The sequence below is a fragment of the Cavia porcellus genome, unplaced genomic scaffold, assembly GCF_034190915.1.
Source record: "Cavia porcellus strain 051 isolate PalLab524CR breed Dunkin Hartley unplaced genomic scaffold, mCavPor4.1 scaffold_14, whole genome shotgun sequence".
Classification (NCBI taxonomy): Eukaryota; Metazoa; Chordata; class Mammalia; order Rodentia; family Caviidae; genus Cavia; species Cavia porcellus.
Window position 1 is genome coordinate 63,707,476 of NW_026947497.1, and position 17,042 is coordinate 63,724,517.

General features: G+C 45.6%; 1 protein-coding gene across 8 annotated transcripts in view; it reads left to right on the plus strand.

Moving 5' to 3' along the window:
* LOC100718618 (C-C chemokine receptor type 3-like) overlaps positions 1 to 17,042 on the plus strand; it is a 92,626-nt gene that overhangs the window by 60,074 nt on the left and 15,510 nt on the right. Inside the window, exon 6 of one of the 8 annotated variants that reach the window (XR_010051581.1) lies at positions 4,853 to 5,882. The exons of 5 other annotated variants lie outside the window; for them this stretch is intronic. The gene's annotated coding sequence lies outside the window, so the exon portion shown is untranslated. Of the gene's footprint in view, positions 1 to 4,852; positions 5,883 to 12,807; positions 12,978 to 17,042 lie in introns of those variants that run through there. 2 more of the 8 variants (XM_063261050.1, XM_023560390.2) reach the window with 2 other exon arrangements.

A 17,042-nucleotide genomic window follows, 5' to 3' on the forward strand; every position in this document is an offset into this window, starting at 1 on the left:
CATCAGGGCTGGACTTCTCTTTGTCTGTAGGTTTTTCATTACATCTTCAACTTTACTGTCTGATATTAATTTATTTAGATTTTTTATTCAGCATTCATAATTCATACGTACCTAGGAATCTTCACAGTTCTTCTGTGGTTTCCATCTTATTAGAACACAGGTTTTTTAGTAGTTATTGATGATCTTGTGGATTTCTGCAAGATGTGTGGTGATTTCACCTTTTTCATTCCTGGAGAAGGGGTGGCCCTCACTTTGGGGTAAGCCATGGACCTGGCCCTCCACCTCCTGTGGTGCTGGTTCCAGGTGCACAAAGATGTTCCCACCACATGTTTGCATCTTGAGCTGGGGCATCCTCTGCCCGAGTCCCACTTCCCTTTTCTGGAGATGCAGTCTTGGGCTGTCTTCCTTTTCCCTCTGTGAGTTTTCTTGGGGGCAGGTGCCTCATTCTGTTTTCTGGCCTTCATTTGTTAGGCTGGCTCTTCCCTGAGAGTGCCTGCCAGGTTCTCTGTCACTGGACTTTGTTGAGCTTACCCAGCTCATGGCCCTGGTTCTATGCCCCTCACAAGCCAGCCCTAAAGCCACTAGAGACGAAGAAGGGCTGTGTCTCCCTGGCCTCCAAGCCTCCTCCATCCTGTGCTGCTTCCTGCAACCCCAATGGCCTCTCTCCTTTCTCCCATTCTTTCTTGCTGTTTGATACAGGGCTTCACTGGGCAGTTTAGGCTGAACTTGAACTCACTATGGAGTCGAGGCTGGCCCTGTACAGACTCCCCAATGCTGGGTTCACAGGGTGAACCCCACAGCCAGCTCTTTCTCCCACTGTGAGCATCCTTCTCCCTTCTCTGCTTTGGCCTCTCCTGTTCTGTGAGGTCTGGGAGAGGTGGAGTGAGGGGTGGAGCTGTGGGGTCTCCTTGGCCTGAGCCTTTCCATTCCAATGGCCTTTGTCAGATTGGAAAAGGCCATTTGCCCAATAGGGCTCTGACCAGCAAAAAAGACTTCCAGGTTTCCAACCTGGACCATGTTGGGGAAAGAGAGAGGAGCAGTGACTGCCCTCCAAGCATGTGGCTACCCCAGAGGGCACGACAACAGGATCAGATATTGGCCCCTGCCAGCCTCCGCACCACCCAGAGCAGTGTCCTCCATAGGTGGCAGCTTTAACCACAGAGCCCTGGAGGTCAGGGAGGACCCAGGTCAGCTTGCTGGGCCTCCCCAGACATGAGGAGGCACCAACTGAACTCCTGCTTCAGAGCAGAGAGACAGAGGATGCAGGCCTGTGGGTCACACTCCCCCACCCCAATCACAGCCTTGCAGCATGGCTCCCAACCCTAAGCATGGCCTCAGACAAGACACCCACAGGGGAGCCTGGAGGCAAGGGGCCAGGAGGTACAGGGACAAAGCTCACTGGGCAGGCTGTGACATCCCACACCCTAAGCAGGGCTGCCAGAGCCTGGTTGGTTCCTCTCCTCTCAGACTGGCCCTGGCCCTGTTGCCTCCAAAACCAATTGGCAGCCGTGGACTCCCCTTGGTGGTGGCCACCAAGCAGCACAAGGCTCAGGGGCGAAATGCCCCAGCAGGCCCTGCTCCTCTGGGTCCTGCCCTGGAGATCCCACATCCTGGGCCTGGGGCTAACTGCTGACCTCAGGGACCAGGCTCCTGGGTCCCGACTTGTGCGAGCACTGACCTTGGGGTGTGTCACCACAGGCAACTAGCTCAGCATGGATAACTGGGCCATCAGATACTGACCATGTGACCTCCAGTGATTTGCTCTATCTCTTGTCTGAGCCTCAGTCTCCTCACCTATAAAACGGGCCTCCTAATATTTCCCCCTTGGAATGGTGGTGAGAGTTAAATGTGACTTCCAAGGTGCCTGGCCCTGGTAGGGACGTTCACCTGGTGCCTCAGCCAATCCTGCAGCTCTGTCCAGTGTCACTGACTGCGTACAGCAGCTGTCTGGAAAGCCCCCCGTGAAATGGGGAAGGAGACAGCTAGAAACTTCCTCTTCAGCCCAGGTCCAGCCCAGGCAAACAGTCCTGGGGCTGCGAGCCCACTTCGAAAACTTTCTGACTTGAAACTGGTTTTATCTATTAGACGTGTTACCTGTGTTAAGTCTTCTCTCTTCCACCAGACTGGAAACAGCTTGGCAGCTAGACCCAGGTCCCATCCACATGGGTAGTGGTTGATTAAGGTCCATGCTGTGTGTGTGTGTGTGTGTGTGTGTGTGTGTGTGTGTGTGTGTGTGTGTGCGTGTGTGTGTGGGATCGTGTGCCTAGAGTGCCTAGAGATATTTCTTTTCCCTTTTCAACCTCCCTCGATTTCAGGGAGCAAGGAATCCAGATGACGAAATTCTGTGCAGGAAAATGAAGGAGAAATGACTCTTCCACACCCACTATGACCTCACTGATCCCAAATTGGAACACAGTCAGTATGTATGTGCCCATGGCCTTGCAGGGAGGAGCATGTGGACTGAGAAGTATTTGGGGAAGTCTGGTGGTACAGGGATGTCCCCACTGGTGATGACATGGGATGGCCACAGGCAAACACTGGAGATGTGTGTACTTTAGGCCTTTATCATATGCGTATTACACTGACATTTTAAAAATATGTAAAACTGTTTGAGATCAGCTACCCAGAATGCAATGGTTAGGTTTGCTTAGCTTTGTAGGAAACTGCCCCGATTTTCCCAGCAGCAGCAGCAGAGTTGATCCAGTTTCGTGCATCCTTGCCAGAAAAATTCGTTACTATTTTTTTGTTTCAGCCATCCTGGTAGACACAGAACAATGGTCCACAGTGGTCCTCATTTAGGTTCCCTTCATGGCTAGTGATGCTGAGCGTCACTCACTGTCAGGTTGATTTCCGCAGACTCTTAAATACGTGTTGCTGTGCCAGCCCGTTTTCTAATTGGGTCGCTTGCTTTTCTGCTTTTGATATCTCAAAATGTTTTATATTCTAAATACAAATACTTTGCTAGGCATATAATTTGCAAATATTTTTCTCTGGGTCTGCTTAAACAGAGTCTTTCATGGAGCCAAGATTTTTATTTTAATTAATTAATTACTTTGAGACAGGGTCTCGCTATACAGTTCAAGCTGGCCTTAAGCTCACTTCATAGCTCAGGCTGGTCTCAAACTCACAGTGACCCTTCTGCCTCAGCCTCCCAAGTGCTGGTATTATAGACATGAGCCACCATGCCCGACTCCAAGTTTTTAATTTTGATAAAACCCAATTTACCAATTTTTCTTTTAACGGATAATGTTTTCAATATCAACCCTGAGAACTCTTTACCTCTCTTAGTTCTCAAAGATAATGCCTATTGTTATCTTCCAATAGTTTTATGCTTTTTTCCATTTTGCTTTTAAGCCTGTGATAAATGCTCTTACAATATCTGTCCCCCTTCCAGCACCACACTGCCTGGACTACTGGAGCAATGTCCTGAGTGCTGACATTGGGGTGATTTCTCCCACTTTATTCTTCCTTTCCAAAATTATTTTAGTTAGTCCAGATGCTGTGACTTTTTTCATAAAAACGTAAGAATAATAATCTTGTCAATGACTGGGATAATCTTGTGGGAATTTTGATGTAAATTATCCTAAGTTTGTATATCAAGTTGTGGAAATTTAGTGTCTTTACTGTGTGAATCTTTCAATCCATAAACATGGGCTATCCCTCTACAATTATTTAGGTCTTCTTTGACTGATTTTATTACCATTTTATAGTTCTCAACATAGAAACCTTGTTAGATTTGTACTGCAGTATAACCTAAAAGTTTTTTGAAACAACTGAAAATGATATGCTTTTTAATTTACATTTTACATGTTCACTAGTATATAAAAATGCAATTGGCATTCATCTGTTGGCTTTGTTCCTGCAGCCTTGCTGGACTCACCTATTAATTACAAGTTTTTTAAAATAGATCCCTTGGGATGTCCTACAGAGACAACAGAGTCATCACCAAACAGGGAAAAGTTAATGCCCTCCCTTCCCATCACCCGTGTGTGTGCCTCTTAGTTATTTTTCTTTCCTGACTGCACTGGCCAGAGCTTCCAGCTGCACGGAGTGGTAAGGCTGCATGGCTCGCCATGCTACTTTACAGAAAAACATTCAGTGCTTCAGGGTGAGTGTGATGTTACTTCAGGTTCTGTGTAAATGCCGTTTATCAAGTCGAGGGAGTTGCCTCCCGTGCTTAGGTGGCTTCTTCTCTTTGACTGGGTGAAATAGTTCAGGGGCTCTGCTCCTTTGTGTTAGGATTTAACAAACTGGGATCTGTGAGCATCAGGTTGTTCACAGTGTGCTCTTACTGTTCCTCTTAGTGGCTGCAGAATCTAAAGCGCTACCCTGTTTTCGATGTCTCCTCTTCCTCCTTTTTCCCTTCCTCCTTCTCTTCAACTTCTCCTCCTTCTGCTTCTAATGTTTCCTCCTCCTTTGTCTTCTTCTCTTTCTCTCATCAGTCTTGCTAGAGATCTTTAATTTTTGATGACTTTAAAGATCAGCTTTTGCTTCATTAATGACCTCCACTGTTTTTCTTCTTGTTTCAGTTTTACTGACTTTTGGGGTTTTTTTTTAATACCTTTTCATTTCTTCTACTTACCTCAGGTTTCTCTTGCTCTTTCCTGAGGCAGGAAGTCAAGGCACTGGCTTGAGTCTTCTCTCCTATGTAAGCCATTAGCACAACTTCACCGTTCTCAGAACTGCTTGGCTGTGTCTCACACAGCTCGTATATTTTTGCTTTTATTTAGTTCTGTGTACTTTTTCTTTTGCTTTCAGATTTCCTCTTTGACTCGGGGGTCACTTAGAGCTATGTTTTTAAGTTTTCTAGTGTTCAAAGATTTTCCTTTAATTTTCAGTTATTGAATTTTAGGTTCATGCTATGAGCAGCCCCCATCAAAGACCATGAGAAATTGATCCAACATTTACAAACGAAGCAAAGAAAAATAACACAAGATTCACTGGGGTCAGTAAGAAAGCTGGAGATAGCACAAATGCCACAACAATCATAAATATTTGTGCATCTAATACAGGAGCACCCAGCTGTGTAAGATGGTTGTTGGTAGACATGGAAAATCAAATGAGCAATAACACAGTTGCAACGGGAGATGTCAACACTCCATTGTCACAGAGAGACAGATCAACTAGACAGAAAGTCAGCAAAGAAATATCAGAGCTGAGCCAAACCTGTGAACAAATGGAGTCACTAGGAAGAAGCTGTGCCCTGAGGCTCCGTGCGGGTGGCCTGGAGAGAGACAGTGAACCCTAGCGAGGGTCTGGAAAAGACGCCACTCCCGAAAGTCCTATTGCCATGGGGGGAGCATCACTGAACCACAGTCTATGCCTCCCCACCAACCCCAGTCTAGTCCACTCCACTCCACCGAGCAACTGGCAGCCAATGCGGGAAGCACCTGGGACACTGCAATGGACTGATCCAGAGGACCAACAGGAAAATGTTAGGACAAAGGAGCAAAATACAATCTCAGCTCTCCACATAGAACAGGTTCAGGAGACACAGCTGTGTTAGAAATTAGAAGTCACACCCCTGAAACTTGTAAAGGTAACAACCGAAGTAAAGAAATAGCTTAGTTCTTGTATTGTTTGGTTGATTTTACATGCCTGTGTCTGATGGTCTGGACATTATTTTGAAGGTAAACAAGAGGCCTTATGATAGCCTTTGTTAATTTCCTGTTATCTTGTTATGAAGCCTGTATTATTTTCATTTTTTGGTTTGGTTTGGTTTTATTCTGTTTTGTTTTATTGATTTTATTACATCTGATGATACGAGCAGCTATTTTGAAGATAACAAGATATATTATGGCAGCTGTTGCTGATTTCCTATTATCTCATTTTGAAGTCCTGTATCACTTTCATTGTTTTGTTTTGGTTGGCTTTATTCTGTTTTATTCTCATTAAAATAAAATTTTAAAAAATACAGTAGCCGTTTTGGTTTGAGAACATGTTTTATATAATGTTAACCTAAAAGGCCTTGAGGCCTGGAATATATTTTATGTTGGCGAGTGCTCCACAGCCCCTAGAAAAGCTTTCCTAGCTGTGAAGGGCTCTAAATCTCATATGGGACCCCTCCCTGATCAACTCACTTATGGGAGATTCTTCAGGAGCAAACTGAACAACCCTTCCTGGAAAGGCCTTTTCCGTTTCTGTCTCCTCTGCCCCATTCCTTCTCACCATGGCCCAGTTGCTGAGTCCCTGCTTTCCTTCCTTTCAGTCCCCACAGCCTTTCCAAGATCACTGTGACCCTGGCTTTGTCCCTGGAGCTCACACCCCACCCACAGCCCATCTCAGGCCCTCCAGCTCTTTTCCACACAGACCCTCTTCTCTCTCAGATTCTCAGGTTTTCCTCCTAATCCACCACCCATAAAGATTTCCTTGTCATCTGCCTCTTGTACAATGCAGAAGGCACAAGAAACAGAATCACATTTCTCTACCTCTGAGGTCCACCCCAGTATCTTTGATCAGATATCTTTCTGGCCGCCTGCCCTGGGCCCTGAGCCATGGAAAACGTCATCTGTTGTCCTTCTAGAATATTTGAACAACATGCCCTTGACGATCTGAGTTATTGCAAAATCTGCCCCTGGTATTTCATAGCTCTTGGGGAGGGTGGAAGAAACGCTTTGTTTGTTTGCCTGATGTTAACAGCATGCATCTGATCTCTTCTGCTGTGCCTCCCTGTGAACACGATGGGCCATATCCCTCCCCTGAGCTTCAGTCCTCACCTGTAAATGGGACAGGCACACAGCTGCAAGGGAAAACAGGAGAATGAGAGATAAAATATTTGTCATGGAACAGCTCCGCAGACAATTGGTATCTTTCTCAATTATTTTTGCTAGTGTACTGCCTTCATTTGGAGGAATGGGTCTATGTACATCACATCCCGATCCTCTTCCACCCTGGCACCGCTTTCCTGGCCTCTCTCTTTCCCAGACCCCTACTTCATCTCTACACAGTCTGCCTTTTTGTTTCTTACTTTCTCTCTATTTCACCCTTTTGTTTATTTATATTTTAGGTTCCTCATAAAAGGCAAAGCATATGATATTTCACTTTATGTGTCTGATTTATTTCACTTCGTGTCATGATCTAGAGATCCATCCATTTTCCTTCAGATGATGTGATCTCATTCTCCTTTCTGGCTGAGTAATATTCCATTTTGTGTATATATTAACTTTACACCACCTTCCTTCCTTCCTTCCTTCCTTCCTTCCTTTCTTTTTTTTCAGTCCATGCTTGCAGAACCTAATGACTGCACTCTTGGAAGGAGTTGGTAAGTGTGCCTGAGACACCTTGTTCTTTTTATATCCCCTTCCTCCTCTCTCCCATCTCCCTCCATCTCTTAGTTGTCTTTTCTGGGTTGCTTATTTTATTGTTATGCAGTAGTAGGAATGATGAGGATGTCTTAACTGCCAGCCTCTCTCTTTTCTTCCTCTTTCTAGCTTTGTAGCTGGCTGGCCAGATACCTCTGTGCATATGTGAGAGCACTGATCCTTTCTGGGCCCCCAGGCAGACGGCATGTCAGGGAATTCTGGACAGCATATTGTAGACAGAAGCGTGCGGGCCATTTCCTGAAAGCCCTCCCATAAATCTTCTTTCACGCTCTGTCTCCCTTCCTCTCTGGTAATGCAGATGTACAGGTGGTGACCTTGGATGCCGGTTTGTGTGTACCAGAACCCCAGTACCCAAGCTGCCTGATCTCTGAGTCAGGGTTGGGGGAACACTGCCAAGCACCTCATCAATCTTCCCCATTAGTGCACAAGGTCAGGAAGTGCACTCTTCCCTATGGGAGCCTCTGTTTCGGAGTTTTTTCTACTGGCTAGAACTTCCTTAACTTGTGTAGCAATTGGTACCCCCAGGAGCAATGCTGCCTTTAAGACCCTGGAAGTCAAAGTATGCAGAAACAGGAAGGACGCCCAAGGGAAGGAGGCTCTCACCCCCTGGGGGCCAGCCACTCCCCCTGCAGGGAGGTGTCAGGTAGCAGGGAAGTCACACTGTGGCCTTTTGGTACTTTTCTCTAAAGGAAGCGCATCTTCTTCTGACTTAAGTAGACTGCTGGGTTTTGGGCCTGCCGGGTGTGGCATGGAAGAAACCCTCTGGCTCCAGAGGCACCAGGCCACCCGGGGCCTCTTCAGGCCATGTCCTTGGTCTCCGGGAGGCAGCAGCTGGGGAGGCTGGGCTGGGACCCACACTGACCACTGACCGAGCTACTCTGCACTTATGTGAACTCTGGCTTGTTGCTTAACCACTTGCCTCAGTTCCTCCTCTGATAAGGGGTGAAAATGCATGTACTTAACCTCCCCCATGGGTCTGGACAGCACCAGGCAGGTTGCTGCATGGCCTGCAGCTGCCGCTTGGACACCACCTCCCCGTCCTCTGCCACTGTGTGGATTCCTGTGGCATCGGGGACTGACATCCGTCTCCCTCCAGACCCACACAGCTCCTCTGTGCTTCTCAGCAGGGGCCAGGGCAGGTGTTTTAATTCACTCACAACGTGCACTGCTCCAAGCACGGACTTCCATGTGCGTTACAGGTGCCCAGCTTCATCTCGGGCGGGACAGGGCAGCATGGCTCAGATGGAAACTGTCAGCTGCTCTCAGCCTTGAGGTGGCCTCTGGGTGCCCTTCCAGCCCTGTGTGACAGACGCCTTAGGACTCCTTGTTCATCAAAGAACGAAGCAGACATTAAGCTACCCCACCTGATAACAAGCATCTCTGCCTGTTGGACAAAAAGGAGGGAGATCAGCTTGAAGCTCTCTCTGCGTTAGTCAAGGGCAGAAGCTTCCGGACACCAGATGACTAAGTCCCAGGGAACTTCAGCACAGCGAGGTGCCTGCAGCCACCAAGGCTGGGGCTTTGCTGCAGGCAGACCTTGTGCAAGGAGCTCTGAGCACCAAACTCACCTCAAATGCGCTATGTTCTGTACGTGCAATGTACAGAGCTTTGGTCGCACCTCAGTGAGGAGTTTTGGTTTGTGTGAGTTGCAGTGCTGGTGTTTGAACCCAGGGACTTCACACTGAGTTTTAAAAATTTATCATTTGCCAAGTGTGGTGGCACACACCTGTCATGTCTGCACTTGGAGGCTGAAGCAGGAGGCCAGCCTGGGTTACACAGTAAGACTGAGTCTCCAACCCAAAGCACCCCAAATCTGTTAGTCAGGTGTCCCTCTTTTCTCTGGTTTCTTTTGTCCATTCAGTCTAAGTGGTCTTTCCCCTTTCCCTCTCTGTTTTAGGTTCATCTTATAGTGTGAGATGTTGTGGAAAATCAAGATTTCATTGACTGACATCATTCCATTTCATTCGTATTTCTTCCCTTTTATCTGTAAGTGCATGGGATTTGCCTATGCTGAGGGGACACTGTCCATCATGGGCAGTGGGGTGCTGTATTTTCTGAACCATTTCTGAATCTTGGTTCAATTTTTCCTTCCTCACTCACTGTTTGACACTAACTTTTGCACATAGATTTTGTAGATTTTATGGACAAAACCTATCGGATGGCAGGACACCAATTCTCTGGGAGCTGACCTCAGAGGGCGGGGCTATGTGGCTGTGACCTGCGCTGGGATTTAACTGGCTTTGTGGGGGGCATAAATACAGTATCTTTGATTATAGCGGTACTGCACAAGAATGTGTCGTTTTCAGATGTATTGGACTGTGTGTTTAAATTAGCATCCAGTCAGTGATACTTTGATATCTTATTAATAGAAAAATCAAGAAATCCTTAAAAAGTTTTTAAAATTTTGTCATCATCCATCAGAAAATACTCCTCATCCTCTTTTTTATTTATATTTTTATTTTAAAATGAAAAAAGAGTAAAGATGATGCTACAGTTTCACAACAAAATAAAGTCCAGCTTGACCAACCGTACCTCTCCTTAGAACTGTACACTCAAAGCCACTAGAGTCAGCCTACCACAGGGACCCATACACCCACATCTAGTGTGGGACAACTGACAACAGTCATGATGTGGAAGCAGCCTAGCTGCTCACCCGCAATGAGCGGATAACGAAAATGTGCTATATACACCATGGACTATCACTCAACCCTAAGAAACACTGACATTCTGCCCTTTGCAGAAAAATGAGTGGATCCACAGAACATCATGGTGACCAAGAAAGACCAGGCACAGAAAGACAAAAATCACATCATCTATAATATGCAGAATTTTAAAAAAGTAACAGAGGGATGCATAGAGCAAAATAAACACACTGAAATCCTCACCCATGAAACCAGGGGGAAAGGTGGGCACAAGATGATCCAAGTATGTTACAGGCACACACATATCTCCCCAAACAAAGCCCATTCATTTTTTATTGCATTTGCCTTGCAGTGGGGAAAATGCTAAATCAAAAAAGTTATGCATGGAGCTTCCTCGGAGAAATCTCCAAATGCCTTGGAAAATCCTCACAACTTTCTAGCACATACTGTGATTTGCTGGATTCAGAAGAATGTTTTGTCATAGTCTGCTCTCTCCAGGTCTGTCATTTGGAGGTTAGGATTTGCTCCTTAACCCCCTCCTATGGGGAGCCACTTAGCTATCTTTGCCATTGCAGGTGAGGAGGGGACTCTGCAGCACCACACAGCTCATCCCCTGGACCTCCAGCAGCTGGCACTGAACCCAGTGTTCTCTGTGCCCCCACTGCTGAGTAAATGGTGTGGGAAGCAGGAGGCTGGTGCTTGACTTCCCCTCTACCCTTAGGTAATGTGTGATCACTGTGAGACCTTGGCTTCCTTATCTGCAGGGGATTACCAGGCCTCACTTCCCACTGTGGTGTACGGTGCACGTCCAGGACAGTTCTTTGCACACACTGTGGCATGAATTGCACCCACAGAGGTGTCCCATGGAGGCCATTCTGGGGTGGCCACAGTAATAATCACCCTAGTAAGTCAAAGGCTATGGGTTTCTCTGCAGAAACATGTGTGGCAATTCTCTGAAAGCTCTCAAACACTGACCTCAAAATAAGGTGGCACCAGTACAGTCACAACCTTTAACAGCTCCCAGATGCCTATGGAACCTGCTTGAAGCTCCTCAGCTGCTTATCAGTAGCCAAGACCAATGATTACCTTATCTTTCTCACTCTTCTCTATCTCTGCCAGGCCCATGCCTCACTTGTCTTGAGATGCCATCAAACATCTGTTGACATCTGATGGATCTTAGGGATACAAATCACTGGGTGAAGGGTCAGGAGTTAAAGCCAATTGGACCAGCAACAACGGTGCTGCAGAATCCCATCCTCTGCTGAAAGACTGCCTAGTGATTCTGAATACTGAGCACAAATAGAATTTCTGAATACATGTTGTCCTAATGAGATCAATGGATGGATGCATGCATGGATGGATGGATAAATGGATTGATGCATGGATGGATAGATGGATGCATGCATGCATGCATGGATGAGTGGCTGGATAAAAAGGATGGATAGATGGGTCGATGGATGGATGGATGGATGGATGGATGGATGGACGGATGGATGGATGGATAGATGGATGGGTAAATGAGTGGCTGGATAAATGGATGCATGGATGAATGGATGAGTGGCTGGATAAAAGGATGGATGGATGGATGGATGGATGGATGGATGGATGGATGGATGGATAAATGGATGCATTGGATGGATGGATGGATGGGTGGATGGATGGATGGATGGATGGATGGATGGGTTGATGAGTGGATGGATAAATGGATGCATTGGATGGATGGATAGATGAGTAGCTGGATAAATGGATGGGTGGATGGATGGATGGATGGATGGATGAATGGATGGGTGGATGAATGGATGGGTAGATGAGTGGCTGGATAAATGGATGGATGGATGGATGGATGGATGGATGGATGGATGGATGAGTAGCTAGATAAATGGATGGATGGATGGATGGATGGATGGATGGATGGATGGATAGATGTGGATGGATATTAATATCCATCTAGAGAGGAGTCTTTCTCCACTTTCATCTTTCTTCCTCTCTCCATGTGTCTTTCCCTGCCAGCTCTCTTTGCCCTTTATTTCTACCTTTACTTTATCATGAAACATATATAGCAGAGCACCACACATGTCAAATGTCTGATAAATGCTTGTTAAACTCACGGACCAATCCAGTTGTCTAGAATATCAGACACTGCACCTTGCATGCTTGGAGCTTTCCCTGTTACACTGGGTGAATATTTTTCTATATGCAACATCACTCTAAGTCACCAACGACACATCAACACATAGGCCAGACAAGTAGTACTTCCTGTGAAGCTTGTGTCACAGTGGAATCTGACCTATTTTCACATTCCCTTATCTCTGTATATTCTTCAGAAATTTTTCTTGATTCCATGACAATGCATGGACACAGATCTCAGCCTTTTCACTTTCCAGATGAGAAAACTGAGATCCAGCAAGTTTCAGTGATTACTCCAGGGCTCTGCAGTGTGGCACCAGAACCGAAACTCGAGCCCAAATCTTCCTGAGTCATCTCAGTTTTTACTGCTACAACTTGCAGTAAAGTCTCTGCTTGAACCCGCAGAACATTTAGCTTGTCCCTAGTTGTCATCCATCCCCGTGGGGAAAGTCTCAGTTCATCTTTCATCCTGGCTCCCCTTGGGTCTAATAGTGCTTATTGCAGTCCTCTCCCCAAAGCAAACACAAGCAAAGCACAGGAAGCAGAGAGCCTCTGGAAGCCCTGCTGGACCCCAGCCCTCTTCATCCCCAGAGCTCGGTGTGGGCTGGAAAAATCAAAAAGAAGAACTGTACCAAACTCAATGTCTCTCTGAAAACTTGCAAAATCTGAGAAGCTAGCTTATTTAAAACAGGAAGTTCTGTGTTTACTACCTTGCTAGTGTCTCACCAGATGGTATCTCTGTTGCTTTAGTTCAGACCAAGGCTGCCACTGGACACATGCCACTCTGACTTCACGAGGCCACCAGGTACTGCTGGTCTCCTCTCTGTTTTCATCTGGGTAAGAACAGATTGAAAACGACTGGAGGTGGTTATTTAGGAGTTACCAGGTAGGTGTTGGGTTTCTGGGAAATGGGAGCTGGAAGAAGGGAGACCGAGGGCAGTGGGAGAAATGCTTTCCAGAAGCCTCCTTGGATTTCACGGGTAGAGCAGGCAAGTACCTGGTGACATCAGGAGGAAAAGGCCAGAGTGGCAGAAGGCTTGGCTAACTGTGTTCATATTCTTTTTGCTTTCTCTGCTGTCCTCTTTCTTTTTTTCTACCCACGGCTTTTGAACTTATCTGAATTTGACTTCTATACCCACTCCACTCACCTCGCCTCGTGGCTTTCCTTTACATTCAAAAATTTTCAACTCTAGTGAATGCAACCATGCCACAGTGCTTATTTGTGTTTTTTAATGTTGCCTTGGAAAAGCAAGTCAGTGAAAACTTAATTTGTACATGTGTGTATATGGGTATGTGTGCATATGAGTGTGTATTCAATATATCCATGCAGCCATCTATTTATATCAAGGTTTTGTTGCAAATCCACTCAAAGTCAGCCTATGAGTTGATCCAGCTGATGACTGATTGGGTGTCTTTTTGTCTGGTGGATGAGGCTGAGCAGTTGCTGACTTTCAGGGTGGAGCTGGGAAGCCCTGCTTTTGACAAACCCTGGTTAGCTGAGGATGGTGCTGAGTGTTTGAGGACAGTGCTGAGACATGGGTGTTCAGTGCATGAAAGGCTGGAACTGCTTGAACCTGAAGCTCCCTTCAGAAGGTGGCAATGAACCGAGGTTAGGGGGGTCTGCCTAGAACCCTAGCACTCTGGTAGGCTAAGGCAGGAGTGTCACAAGTTTGAGCCCAGCCTGGTCTATTTAACCACTTAATGAGATCCTGTCTCAAAATTTAATGGATCCAGAAGGTCCAGTTATTTTTCCTGGGGATAGAAATGTGAGTTGTTTATGTGAATCAGTAAGAAAAAAGCAGACTTACTTAGAAGAATAAATTCGGTGAAGAGCACAAGCAGTTAATTCACAGTAGGTGTTTGTGGTTACGTCATCCTGGATTAAATGAGCTGTCACACTGGTGCTGTGTCATGGTGCTGGCTATTAGAGCTTTCACTAAGGGTTGATTCTATCGCAAAGACCCCTCTTCACTGCACTTAAACAGGTTGGAAAGTTTTGTAACTCACAGACAGAAAATGGATTCATGTAATTGAAGTGGACAATATGTCACCAGGATTCGGCCCCCTTGGCCGCACCCAAGGCTCAGTGGTGGAGCTTGAGAAGCACAAGGAGATGGGTCGCCCTGCAGGGCTGGTCTAATTGTTCTGGGCTCCGGCCTGATTCCCGTGGTGACCTCGGGAGTTCCCCAGTGCCGCCAGAGTAGGGAAGCATTGGTGCAGTCCACCATTCTGTCCCTGGGGACTCCTGACAGGAGTCCCTCGACCTCTGCTGCACTCCCCCAGTCTCCATCCACCCGGCGCCTCCCAAGGTGCCCATGGCGGGGTCAGATTGGCGTCACCACCAGCTTGTGCGTGTGGCCGTTGAATCAGCCTCCCTTTGGGATTCTGATTCCCATCCACACAGCCAGTGCGCTGTTCCTTGTCTTTCCCAAAATGCCTTTCCTCAGGGTGATTCCTGAGCTCCTTGAGCTCCTCTTACTGGGCACGGAGTCCTCTTGTCTGCTTTTCAGTTAAGCAATGTTTACCTTAATCCAGGCCCAGCTGGACTGCTTTGAGATGCTGTGAAATGATTGCTTCCCATAATCTGCATGTAATCCTTCTCCTAATCTACACTGTGTTAATTAAGTTAGATTAAATGTAGGAAAGTTTGTTTTGATTAACCCATCACATACTAACTTTACAGTCACTAGAATTGACAAATTTTATTTCAAATTATTGATGCCTAATATGAGTAAACTGATATCAGTTAATAGAAAACTGGCTAAATTGCACACAGTGGAATTTCTTGTATCTACTAAAAAGAAAGAGATTATTTTATAAGTATTGATACAGAAAGATTTCCAAGATGCATTGTAAAGTTTAAAAAGTTACAGAAAAATATAATTTTACTCTGAGTAAATATAATTTTACTCTGACTTGTGTACAAAGAGAATACTTGCATGAATAAATATCTAGAATATAAACAATAAATCCTCCCATGAGGAGAGGAGGAGCTGGGTGAAGAGAGAGTAAAAGGGACTTTTCACAGGTCAAAAGTAAAATCTGATCAAAGTGGAAAACTGTAGAAGTTTATCACACAGACAACTGACCAGTTGAAAAACTGGGAGACTTGCACAGGAAGGTGAGGAATTCCAAGCACAGCAGTTTTAAAAATACAAGGGCAGGAGTACTGTTACTAATACCTGATTGGCCATTATACACTCACACTAGGAGAGCTGACCTGCCAAGGTCAGCTGAGTTACTGAACACAGCTGAGTTACTGAACATGTGGATAAAAGATAAATCATACCTTTGTGTCTGCTTCATGATTGGAGATGCCTGGGGAAATCACCGGACATCATCCTTGGCATGGTGGCTCTGGGGCACGTCGAGTCTGCAGTCTCTGTGTCTGTCTTCCCATAGCAACGCTCCCCTCCCACCTATCCGCTCACTTCAGCTGTGATCAGCGATGCTCATGCTCGTTTCTCTGTCTGCTGTCCTCCACGGGACCAAGCACTAAGCAGATTCTTGTGATTGTTGTTCTCTTGGTCTCTGTTTGCATTTTTTTTTTTTTTTTTTTTTTTTTTTTTGAGACAGGCTCTCACTATGCAGCTCAGGCTGGTCTGGAATTCACTTCAACCTTCTGCCTCAGCCTCCGAAGTGCTGAGACAACAGGCACACCTAGCTATGTTCTAGTGGTGTTTGATGCTCAGTTCTCATGGAATCATGTGTTGAATGAATGGCTGCTGATAAGCATCTCAGCCCTTGCGAAAATACAATCAGGTGGGTCCTTGACAATAGGACTTACAGGAGGGCAATACCAAGAATTTGAAATGTGTCCCCAAACCAACATCCTCTGGAGCTAACATTAAACAAACCAAACCTGTCACCCATGAGTCCTCCGATCTGAGTGGGACTAAGACCCCATCTCCTTGCTTTCTAAGCATTAGATCCCTGAGCACATCACTTGCTTTTTCAGTGATCGGAGTTACACTTAAAGATGCTAGAATCAAAAAAAAAAAAAAAAAAAAAAAAAAAAAAGTGAAAGATGCTAGAATCGCTTCCCAGGATCTGCATGCAAAACTTTACTGATTTAGGTTAATTAACATAGAAAATTACATTATATTAAATTCAAGTTACGTGCAGGAAGTTTATAAAGTAAACCTGGGGCTGCAATTCCTGCCTTTCTGACATAGAAACCAATAGCATGTATTTTATATACAGCAGTCTTACTTTGATGGCTTTTCCTGTCCTGCAGTCTGAATGTGTCCAGGATGTCACTGTTCTCAGGGACTTTCAGTACTGCCCACCACAAGGCAGCAGGCACAAAGGCATTGAAATGACTTCTTCGATGGAGACATCAAGTCACCTAGGTGACACTGGCAGGGCATAGGGCTAGGGAAATCCCACCTGAAAGTTAGTAGAAACCTATGCCTGCTAGAGTTTTTTTCTATGAATTTCTTAGAATTTGTGTCACAGATGATTTGCAAAAGCTTTCAGAAAGTCATCAGAGAGAAACCATACTGTCCATGGGTGGCAAGACTTTGAACAACCTTGAGAATTCAATAATACAATTGATGAATAAATTTGCTCATTAAGATAAGAACACTAATTTTGATAATGTAGCAGCACATATCAGATATTTAGAAATTTTACATAATTTCTGGAAGATTTGTGTTACTAATACATAGTTACACAGATTCAACATGAAGCTTTAACATAATTTTGTATTGATAATTCCTTCACATGAAATTCAGTATCTCAGATAAGACAAATTACTTCAACATTTCTCTAGGAAAGGAGAAAGTGATAGGTTCTGCTGCCTGGGACGTTGCTGCCTCTAACACGACATCCACCCAACTTGGTGCCAAGCCCCAGGAAACCACTTATCTCTCCAAAAGTAACTTCAATGTTCTTCCTCTAGTTCCAGAAATAAACCTCCTGCTCCCTTTATGCACATGCACTGAGCCCT